This window comes from Amblyraja radiata, chromosome 30, assembly GCF_010909765.2.
Source record: "Amblyraja radiata isolate CabotCenter1 chromosome 30, sAmbRad1.1.pri, whole genome shotgun sequence".
NCBI lineage: Eukaryota > Metazoa > Chordata > Chondrichthyes > Rajiformes > Rajidae > Amblyraja > Amblyraja radiata.
The window spans coordinates 4,661,058-4,671,491 of record NC_045985.1 but is presented as its reverse complement, the minus strand read 5'-3'; the positions used below and the strand labels follow the sequence as shown (position 1 = coordinate 4,671,491).

The 10,434-nt window shown below is 50.0% G+C and overlaps 1 pseudogene; it reads left to right on the top strand.

Annotated features, from left to right (window-relative positions):
* Window positions 1-2,075: 2,075 nt before the first annotated feature.
* On the top strand, window positions 2,076-2,213 carry LOC116990247 (annotated as a pseudogene).
* Window positions 2,214-10,434: the final 8,221 nt, after the last annotated feature.

Here is a 10,434-nt window from a genome sequence, read left to right as displayed (position 1 = left end):
GTCCATCAGGAAGGATGCGAGCATAAGAGGAGTGACATTGCCAGGCAGTGGGGGCATTCAGGTCAAGACCTCCCTGTACATGGACGATGTCGCCGTCTTCTGCTCGGATCCAAGGTCGGTCCGCAGATTGATCAGCATCTGTGACCAGTTTGAGTCGGCCACGGGAGCCAGGGTGAACCGCAGGAAGAGCGAGGCCATGCTCTTTGGCAACTGGCCCGACCGATCTTCCATCCCCTTCACCATCAAGCCTGACTTCTTGAAGGTGCTGGGGATCTGGTTCGGGGGGCTGAGTCGAGTAACAAAAATTGGCTGGAGCGGATAGCCAAGGTGGGGAGGAAGCTGGAGCTGTGGAAGCAACGCTCCCTCTCCATAACCGGGAAAAATTTGGTCATCAGGTGTGAGGTGCTCTCGGGTCTGCTGTACTTGGCACAAGTGTGGCCTGTCCCTCCCTCCTACGCCACGGGGATCACCCGGGCCGTCTTCCAGTTCATCTGGGGGTCGAGGATGGACCGGGTACGACGGGTCACCATGTACAAGTCGGCAGACAACGGGGGTAAAAGCGTGCCCAACGTCGCCCTCATCCTGATGGCCACCTTTGTGTGTGGCTGCATCAGGCGGAGTGTAGAGCCAAGGCACGTGGGCACTAAGTGCCACTACCTGCTGAGGTTCTACCTGTCCCCGGTGTTGCGAAGGATGGGCCTGACGCAGATGCCACGCAATGTACCAGTCAGCTGGACATTGCCGCCCCATCTGACGTCTGTTGACAGGTTCTTCCGGACCAACACCTTTGACCACAAGTCCATCGGGCAGTGGTCAGCACGGAATGTCCTGCAGGCACTGCAGGGAAAGGACTCGATGGATCCGGTGGCGTGGTTCCCAGAGCAGACTGCCCAGCTTGTCTGGCAAAATGCCTCATCGCCAGAACTGACCAACAAGCACCAAGACCTGGCTTGGCTGGCGGTGAGGGGAGCCCTCTCAGTTAGATCCTTCCTGCACCGTCGGAACCTCACTACCAGCGCACGCTGCCCCCGGGACGGTTGCTATGAGAGGAGACGGTTGCCCACCTCTTTGCAGAGTGTGGATTTGCAAAACGAGTCTGGAGAGGTATGAAAGGGTCCCTGGAACGATTTATCCCGAACAGCTCCGTCACAGAGGACTCTGTGATTTACGGACTGTTCCCAGGGACACATTCAGAGACTGACATCGAGTGCTGCTGGAGGGTCATCAACTCGGTGAAAGACGCTCTTTGGTCTGCCCGAGCGTTGCTCACCACCCAGCAGAGCGAGATGTCCGTCGGGGAATGTTGCCGACTGGCCCACTGCAGACTGCAGGAGTACGTGCTAAGGGACTCGCTGAAGCTTGGTGCAGCCAACGCCAAGGCTCGGTGGGGGAGGGCCACAGTCTAGGGTCCTTCCGCTGCTGGACATGGGGGGCACAGTATGGTGGAGACGCTCCTCAAATTAAATTAAGGGAAGGTATCCCACACCAGGGGGCCACATGAGTGGCACAGGTGGGGGACATCTCTTGTGGAACTTGAAATGTCAGATGGAAATTTTCGCACTGTGTACACATTGTATATATTTATTACTTGAACAGGGGCCACAGAGTGGCACTGGTGGGGGACTGTTTGGTGAAATTTGACAAATGTAAAAAAATTGTACTGGAAAAAGTTTGTATAGTCTCCGAAAATGTCGGATGAATTTTGTTGGAATGGTTCAGAAATTGTATATATTTTCCAATTGAATAAAGTATATTTTGAAATAAAAAAAAAAAAAAAAACCAAGGTGGTTTTGGGCCACATGAGTGGCACGGGTGGGGGACATTTTTTTGTGGAACTTGAAATGTCAGATGGAAATTTTCGCACTGTGTACACATTGTATATATTTATTACTTGAACAGGGGCCACAGAGTGGCACTGGTGGGGGACTGTTTGGTGAAATTTGACAAATGTAAAAAAATTGTACTGGAAAAAATTTGTTTAGTTTCCGAAAATGTCGGATGAATTTTGTTTGAATGGTTCAGAAATTGTATATATTTACCAATTGAATAAAGTATATTTTGAAATTAAAAAAAAAAAAAAAAAAAGGTGGTTTTCCCAGGACGAGGCTATCCCATTGCACTTCGGGTGTGCTGACGCCTGCGATGTCCCCAAATGCGGGATACTCGACTGCAAAATTTGTGGTAGTCGGGGACTGCGTACGCGCTCTCCCCTGATTTACGAATTAAAAACAGAATTAATAAAGAAACATAGAAAATAGGTGCAGGAGTAGGCCATTCGGCCCTTCGAACCAAAGATCTTTGGTCGAGACCCTTCTTCAGACTGACGTCTGGGAAATAGCTCCGCTCTATGAACTTTGGATGGGTTGGAGGTGGGGGCAGGGGGGGCGGGAAGAAGAAAGGAAGAGGCGGAGACAGTGGGCTGTGGGAGGGTTGGGAAGGGGAGGGGAAGGGGGGAGAAAGCAGGGACTACTTGAAATTTGAGAATATTATAAAAATCTCTTGAAAATATGTTTCAGAAGTTGAAACATTTGCGGAGTTGCTCCTGCATGTGAAATTCTTAATGTTTATATCCAAATTTTGAAAGTGAAAATCTGCTGATAGCAACTAGTCGACTCCAGAAAACATGTTCCTGACGCTCTTAAAAATAGCGGAGTCAGGGGGTATGGGGAGAAGGCAGGAACGGGGTACTGATTGGGGATGATCAGCCATGATCACATTGAATGGCGGTGCTGGCTCGAAGGGCTAAATGGCCTCCTCCTGCACCTATTGTCTATTCACTGTTTTGAACTCCCTATCTGATTATAAAATGACCTAAGATTTATAAATCAAAACACAAAGTGATGGAGTAAGACAGCGGGCCAGGCAACAGGTTGAGGTAAGAGAGAAGGGCGGATGCTGGTTTATACAAGAGATAGACACTAAGTACTGGAGTTACTCAGCGGGTCAGGCAGCATTTCTGGAGAATATGCACAGATCATGTTTCGGGTCGAGACACGACTTCTATATTTTGACAGTGACATAATCGCTGATACGAAGAAGCGACTCTATTTACTTGGTCTTGCAGAGAGAGGGATAGGGAGAAGTTCTGGTTGTGTATCTGGCAGGTGGGTTGCGGGGGGGGGGGGACTGTAAGCAAGAGCTGCATTTTCCCCCAGGTCCGCATTCAGATTGTCTGTCTCCATGTAAGTGTAGGTCATGTCACCCCCAGGTCCACATTCAGGGCCCCCACTCGCAAGGAATTGAAGGCAGCGATTATATTTGTCCACCCTCTTTCGAGTATTGTACAAACCACCCCCCTCTGGAAATTCATTCTTTTCGCTTTAAAGTAGAGATCCCGTTGACTTCTGAACGACATTGTGACCAAAGATCTTATAGCGGAGCAAGATGGGTTACTCTCACGCAAACGTGTTGTCCGCTCATGCGGGAGAGGGGGTGTGGGGCGCGGGGAGAGGGAGTGTGGGGCCTGGGGAGCGGGGAGAGGGGGTGTGGGGCCCGGGGAGAGGGGGTGTGGGGCCCGGGGAGAAGGAGTGTGGGGCCCGGGGAGAGGGCGTGTGGGGTCCGGGGAGAGGGGGTGTGGGGCCCGGGGAGAGGGAGTGTGGGGCCCGGGGGAGAGGGGGTGTGGGGCCGGGGGAGAGGGAGTGTGGGGCCCGGGGAGAGGGGGTGTGGGGCCCCGGGGAGAGGGAGTGGGGGCCGGGGAGAGGGGGTGAGCGGCCCGGGGAGAGGGAGTGTGGGGCCCGGGAGAGGGGGTGAGCGGCCGGGGAGAGGGAGTGTGGGGCCGGGGAGAGGGAGTGTGGGGCCCGGGGAGAGGGAGTGTGGGGACCGGGGAGAGGGAGTGTGGGGCCGGGGAGAGGAGTGTGGGGACCGGGGAGAGGGAGTGTACGGCCCGGGGAGGAGGGGAGTGTGGGGCCCGGGGAGGGAGGGTGGGGCCGGGGCAGCGGGAGAGGGAGTGAGCGGCCGGGGAGAGAGGGTGAGCGGCGGGAGAGGGGGTGTGTGGGGAAAGGGGAGAGAGGGAGGTGGGGCCCGGGGAGAGGGAAGTGTGTGGGGCCCGTGGAGAGAGGGGGTGTGGGGCCCGGGGAGAGGGGGTGTGGGGCTCGGGGATGAGGGAGAGTGGGGGGCAAGGGAGAGGGAGTGTGGGGCGCGGGGATCGAGGGAGTGTGGGGCCCGGGGAGGTGGGTGTGGGGCCCGGGGAGAGGGGGAGTGTGTGGGGCCCGGGGAGGGGGGTGTGGGCCCGGGGGAGAGGGAGTGTGGGGGCCGGGAGAGGGACGGGGAGAGGGGGTGTGGGGGGCCGGGAGAGGGGAGGGGTGCGGGGAGAGTGGGTTGTGGGGAAGCGCGGGAGAGGGAGTGTGGGGCCCGGGGGTAGAGGGAGGTGGGGGGCGGGGAGAGGGAGTGTACGGACCGGGGAGAGGGAGTGTGGGGCCCGGGGAGAGGGAGTGTGGGGCCCGGGGAGAGTGGGTGTGGGGCAGCGGGGAGAGGGAGTGTGGGGCCCGGGGTAGAGGGAGTGTGGGGCCCGGGGAGAGGGAGAGTGGGGCCCGGGGAGAGAGAGGGTGGTGGGTGCCCGGGGAGAGTGGGTGTGGGGCCCGGGGAGAGGGAGTGTGGGGCACGGGGAGGAGGGAGTGCGCGGCCCGGGGAGAGGGAGTGTGGGGCCCGGGGAGAGGGAGTGTGGGGAACGGGGAGAGGGAGTGGTGGGGCCCGGGGAGAGAGGGATGTGCGCGGCCGGGGAGAGTGGGTGTGGGGCCCGGGGAGAGGGAGTGTGGGGCCCGGGAAGAGGTGGAGTGCGCGGCCCTGGGAGAGGGAGTGTGGGGCCCGGGGAGAGGGAGTGTGGGGCCCGGGGAGAGGGAGTGCGCGGCCCGGGGAGAGGGAGTGTGGGGCCCGGGGCAGCGGGAGAGCGGGTGCGCGGCCCGGGGATAAGGCCTAGTGTGTGTGAAGTTGCGGGGAGGTTTACAATGTTTCTTATTTAATGTCCCTTGTCTAGTCTGAAATAAAGTTCATCATTGGATCGGAAGAAATATAATTGTGTGTGTTATATGATTATATACATTTATATCACATTCATGTATGTGTGTTTATAAACATTTTATTCTTTAACAAGAATTAACAGAATTATGAACTAACAGAATTATGAATCTAACCCTATATCACGCACAAACACTTCCCCCGCAATGTCAATTACCCTGCGAGTCGGGTCGGGTCGGTTCCGGTTACTACAAAATCAACTCAAACACTGCTTGTGAGCCATTTAAAAAGAAATGACTTAAAATATATTAAAAAAGACAATTACCAGAGTCAAATTTTATTCTTGACAAGAAGTATGAACTGACAGATTTATGAATCTAACCCTATATCACACACACAAACTGTTCGTTGATTACACTGCGAGTCGGTTCGGGTCAGGCAGGCTCCGGTTACTAAAATGGGCGGGGGGAAATGCTCAGGATCCCCTCCGTAGCTACTACACGTCAGCCCATTGCATTTAGCAGGAGTAGCCTATCTTGCTCCGCTATAAGATCTTTGATTGTGACCTCTGCGTGCACCGGCATTTTTGTTTCTCCAAAGCAAAAACAATCGCAGTGTGAAAGGAAATCAAAAGCCCTTTCTGGCATTCGTCGTTTTTTGTTTGTCAATTCCTTTCAATCCAGCAATGTCTTCTTTGGGTGGGGTGGTGGTTGGGGGTGAGGGGGGAGGGTGAAGAGCTGGCAGTGAGAAAAGACCAGAAGACCAGGATCAATTAAATGACCTGTCTGGCAGGTCCCATTGTTGAATGTGGGAAGGTGTGATCTCAAGAGACAAACAATGTGGAGAACTGTGAAACTGGTTACACGAGAAAGAAGGAGGAGGGAGTGAAATTTGTGTAAACAGTATTGAATGTACGTATAGCCACCGAGAATATCGGACGAATTTCTTGCACGGTTTCGGTATTGTACATATTTTTTTCCTTGAATAAAGTTTAATTTGGGGTTTTTTTAAACAATTACAAACAATTACAATTACAATTTAATTTATTTGTCATTTGGACCCCTTGAGGTCCAAACGAAATGTCGTTTGAAACATTGAATTCTCTAACTTTAAATAATTTCTCCTTACACTTCCCCCCCTCCCTCCCCCCCTCCTTGTCATTTTAACAGTTCCTCGGCTCTCCACATTATTTATGGGGCGAAGGAAATAGGCACCGTTATGGCCGAAACCCTTCTTCAGCCACTCTGTTGACTTGGTCTCGCAGAGAGACGGACAAGGGAGAAGTTATGGTCAATGATCTTTGGTTGTGGTTTTGTATCTGGCAGGTGTGTAGTGGGAGGGAGGGGGTGTTGGAGCCGGTGCTGTAAGCAGAGCTGCATTTCCCCCCAGGTCCGCATTCAGACTGTCTGTCTCCATGTAAGTAGACGTCATGTCACCCCCAGGTCCACATTCAGGGCCACCACTCGCAAGAATTTGAATGGCAGCGATTATATTTGTCCACCCCCTTTCGAGTACCGTACAAACCATCCCCCTCTGGAAATTCATTATTTTCGCTTTAAAGTAGAGATCCCGTTGACTTCTGAACGACATTGTGACCTCTGCGTGCACCGGCATTTTTGTTTCTCCAAAGCACAACAATGATATCTTTCTTTATCTTTATCTTTATTTCGAACGATTAAAAAAAAAAGTAGAAAAGAAAAGATGAAAATGTATAAATAAAAGAAAAATTATATATGTACATATATATATATATACATAAATACATACACACATACATACATATACATGTACATATATACATACATACATATACACATATACATAATATATATGTACATACATAAATTAAAAAATCAAAAGCCAATTTCAACATAATACACATTAGACTCGTTTGAAAAGGGATTGGAAGAAGCCTATGCTTGTCAAGTCCTACCTCCATTCTTCACCATTAACAAATGCAAAATTCAATAAATTAAACTAAACAGACAACTCAAATAAAACTGCTCCAATCAAGCTATTAAGAAAAAAAGAACAAAAAAAAGAAAAGAACAAAAAGAACAAGCACCATTAAACTCTGTGAGATTTACATTCTCCTTCCTCATTACTGTACTTTTCAAAGATATATCTTTTGTACATTGTTTTAAATTGCATTATATTCATACTTTGTTTAATCGTTTCGTCAAGACCATTCCACAAAACCACCCCACAAATGGAAATACACATACTTTTTAAATTGGTCCGAGCATAATGCTGTTTCAAGTTTAGTTTCCCTCTAAAGTTATAAGCCCCCCTCTCTGTCTTTGAACAGTTTTTGTATGTTTACAGGTAGCAGTTTATTTTTTGCATTATAAATTATTTGTGCAGTCTTAAATTCTACCAGATCCTTAATCTTTAAGGTGTGTAATTTTAAATACAGTATATAGGTGTGTTCATGATATCCTTCATTGTTTACTATACGAATACCTCTTTTTTGTAGTGATCTTAGTGTTCACAATCGCTGTGTGAAAGGAAATCAAAAGCTCTTTATGACTTTCTTCGTTTTTTGTTTGTCAATTCCTTTCATTCCAGCAATGCCTTCTTTGGGTGGGGTGGTGGTGGTGGGGAGGGGGGGGGGGGGTGAAGAGCTGGGGGTAAGAAAAACCAGGAGACCAGGATCAATTAAATGACCTGTCTGGACGGTCCCATATTTGGCTCGGGAAGGGGTGATCTCAAAAGACAAACAATGTGGAGAACTCTGGAACTGGTTACACGAGAAAGAAGAGGGGGGGGGTGTAAGTACAAGTGACTTCTCCTTCTAGGCGGGGGTTGCTATGACTCCCTTAAACTGAAATGGGACTATCTTAAACTCTTAAACTCATTGTTCTCATGTAAGTGAAGGTCGTGTTTCTCCCAGGTCCGCATTTGGTGGCCACCAATCCCAAAGAAATGAAAGCAGCGATTCTCCTTGTCGCCCCCCCCCACTCCAGATAGACGGTGACTCTTCACGACTGCAACTTCTTCCCTTTCTCCCTTCTCCTCTATGTCTACAAAACCCTCAATCGTCTTGCCCCCACCTACATTAAACGTCTGCTCACCCACCACACCACCTCCAGGTCCCTCAGATCGGCCGACTTGAGGTTACTGAAGATCCCGCGATCCAGGCATAAGCTCAGGGGCGACCGCGCCTTTGCGGTTGCAGCTCCTAGACTGTGGAACAGCATCCCTCTTCCCATCAGAACTGCCCCCTCCATTGACTCCTTTAAGTCCAGACTAAAAACTTATCTGTACTCCCGAGCCTTTCGTGACGTCCTCTGAGCGAGGCTACATGTATGTATTTATGTAGTTTGTTTGTTTATACTATTCTTATAACGAATGTAAAGCACTTTGGCCAACGAGAGTTGTTTTTGAAATGTGCTATATAAATAAATGTGACTTGACTTGACTTGACTTTCGAGTGACCTCCTCTAAACCCTCGAGTTTTGTATCTGGCAAGTGGGTTGTGGGGGGCAGTAAGCAAGAGCTGCATTTTCCACGCAGATCCGCCTTCAGACTGTCTGTCTCCATGCAAGTGGAGGTCATGTCACCGCCAGGTCCGCATTCAGTGCCACCACTCGCAAGGAATTGAAGGCAGCGATTATATTTGTCCACCCCCTTTAGAGTACCGTACAAACCAAAGATGATAGAGCATCCCCTCTCTCCCCGTCTCCACCCTAACCCTCTTACTAATTCCACCATTTGTATTCCTTGGATATCACCGCGTCCCCAGTCCACTATGGGCTCCACCTATCCTGAATCATCGACGCAGGCTCTGCTTGTTCTGCATCTTCCCATACCTCTAGTTTCCCCTTCCCCGACTCTCAGCCGGATGAAGTGTCTCGACCTGAAATGTCACCTATTCCATTTCACCAGAGATGCTGCCTGAACCGCTGAGTAACTCCAGCATTTTGTGTCTATCTTCGGTGTAAACCAACATCTGCAGTTCCTTCTTACACATTTTATTTGCAGTTCTTAGTTTCTACTAATAATATGCACAGGCAGTTCGATTTGTTGCAAATACCTATGAGAGAGAAGCGAGTGTTACCAAACTTATGAATTCACTGGTCGGGGTGGAACCCTCACGGAGACAGACGTGGAGCTCACCGTTTGACCCGTTTTTACAAAATGTTAAATGGTCAGCTCGATATACCAAACCTACACCAGACCTATTAGGAGCAGACGAGGGCATTCGATCCAATTTGAGATACCAGCTATTAATACAGATGTGTACAGCAATTCATTATCCCCCCGCACAATTAAAGCATGGAACTAGATGCAACTGAATTTAAGGTAGCTCTTCTTCTCCAAGAATCTTTTTTTGCTTAAAGGGCCTGTCCCACTTTGCGATTTATTTCGGAGACTGCGAACGTCAGCGACTGACTCCCGTTGTCACCGCGAAGTCCACCTTCCGCCACCTCCAGTTTAACTTCCATTTGGAATATTTTGGAGGACCAAGAACCAAGAACCAAGTTCCTTGTTTTAACAGGATGAGACCTGTTGCACAGTCTGTGACCTCGCGTTACTGGTGGCGTTAAGGGCCTTGGTTCTGTGGGTCCTGTTGGGGTGCCGAGGCACGGAGCGGGCAGGAGCGATGGATTGGATTCGCCGCGACATCCTCCTCTCTCCAATGAGAGTTCTGCAACACCCTCTCTCGCTGCCTCTGTGATTCCTCCCGTTTTTGCAAATCTTTCATTCATTTGCACTATGTACCGCCTATATCTCCATAAAAACAACAGAACCATCATCCTCGACCTCGAGGGATAGCCACGACGAGGATATCTCTCGTTTCCCGTTCCACTGACTCTCAGTATTCCTTCTCTCCAGAGATGTTGCCTGAGTTAACCAGCTGGGTTACTCCAGCATTTTGTATCCATCTTCGGTGAATGAAACGTCGGCGGTGGAGCAGCGCCACACAGAGGCGATGCTCAGTAACTGCAAGTCGGCAGCAATTCGGCAATGTGGCTGCTTCCTTTTAAGGAAGAAATGCAAATGAAGCCAGCAGCGAGGAAAAGCGGTCAAATCTGATAAAGATCAGGTGTGAAACGAGAAATGAAAGGCAACAATATGTCGGTTTTCCTGTTCTCGGCAAACAAATGCAGTATAAGTTGTTGCAATTTTGGCTCGTACTGATTTGGCAGAGTACTGGTTGAGGTTGTCTGGGAGAGAGCGACGATATTCTAGCATACTTACCTGGCAGGGGAGACATCATGATCACCAAGGTGGTTTTGGGCCACATGAGTGGCACGGGTGGGGGACATTTTTTTGTGGAACTTGAAATGTCAGATGGAAATTTTCGCACTGTGTACACATTGTATATATTTATTACTTGAACAGGGGCCACAGAGTGGCACTGGTGGGGGACTGTTTGGTGAAATTTGACAAATGTAAAACAATTGTACTGGAAAAAATTTGTTTAGTTTCCGAAAATGTCGGATGAATTTTGTTTGAATGGTTCAGAAATTGTAT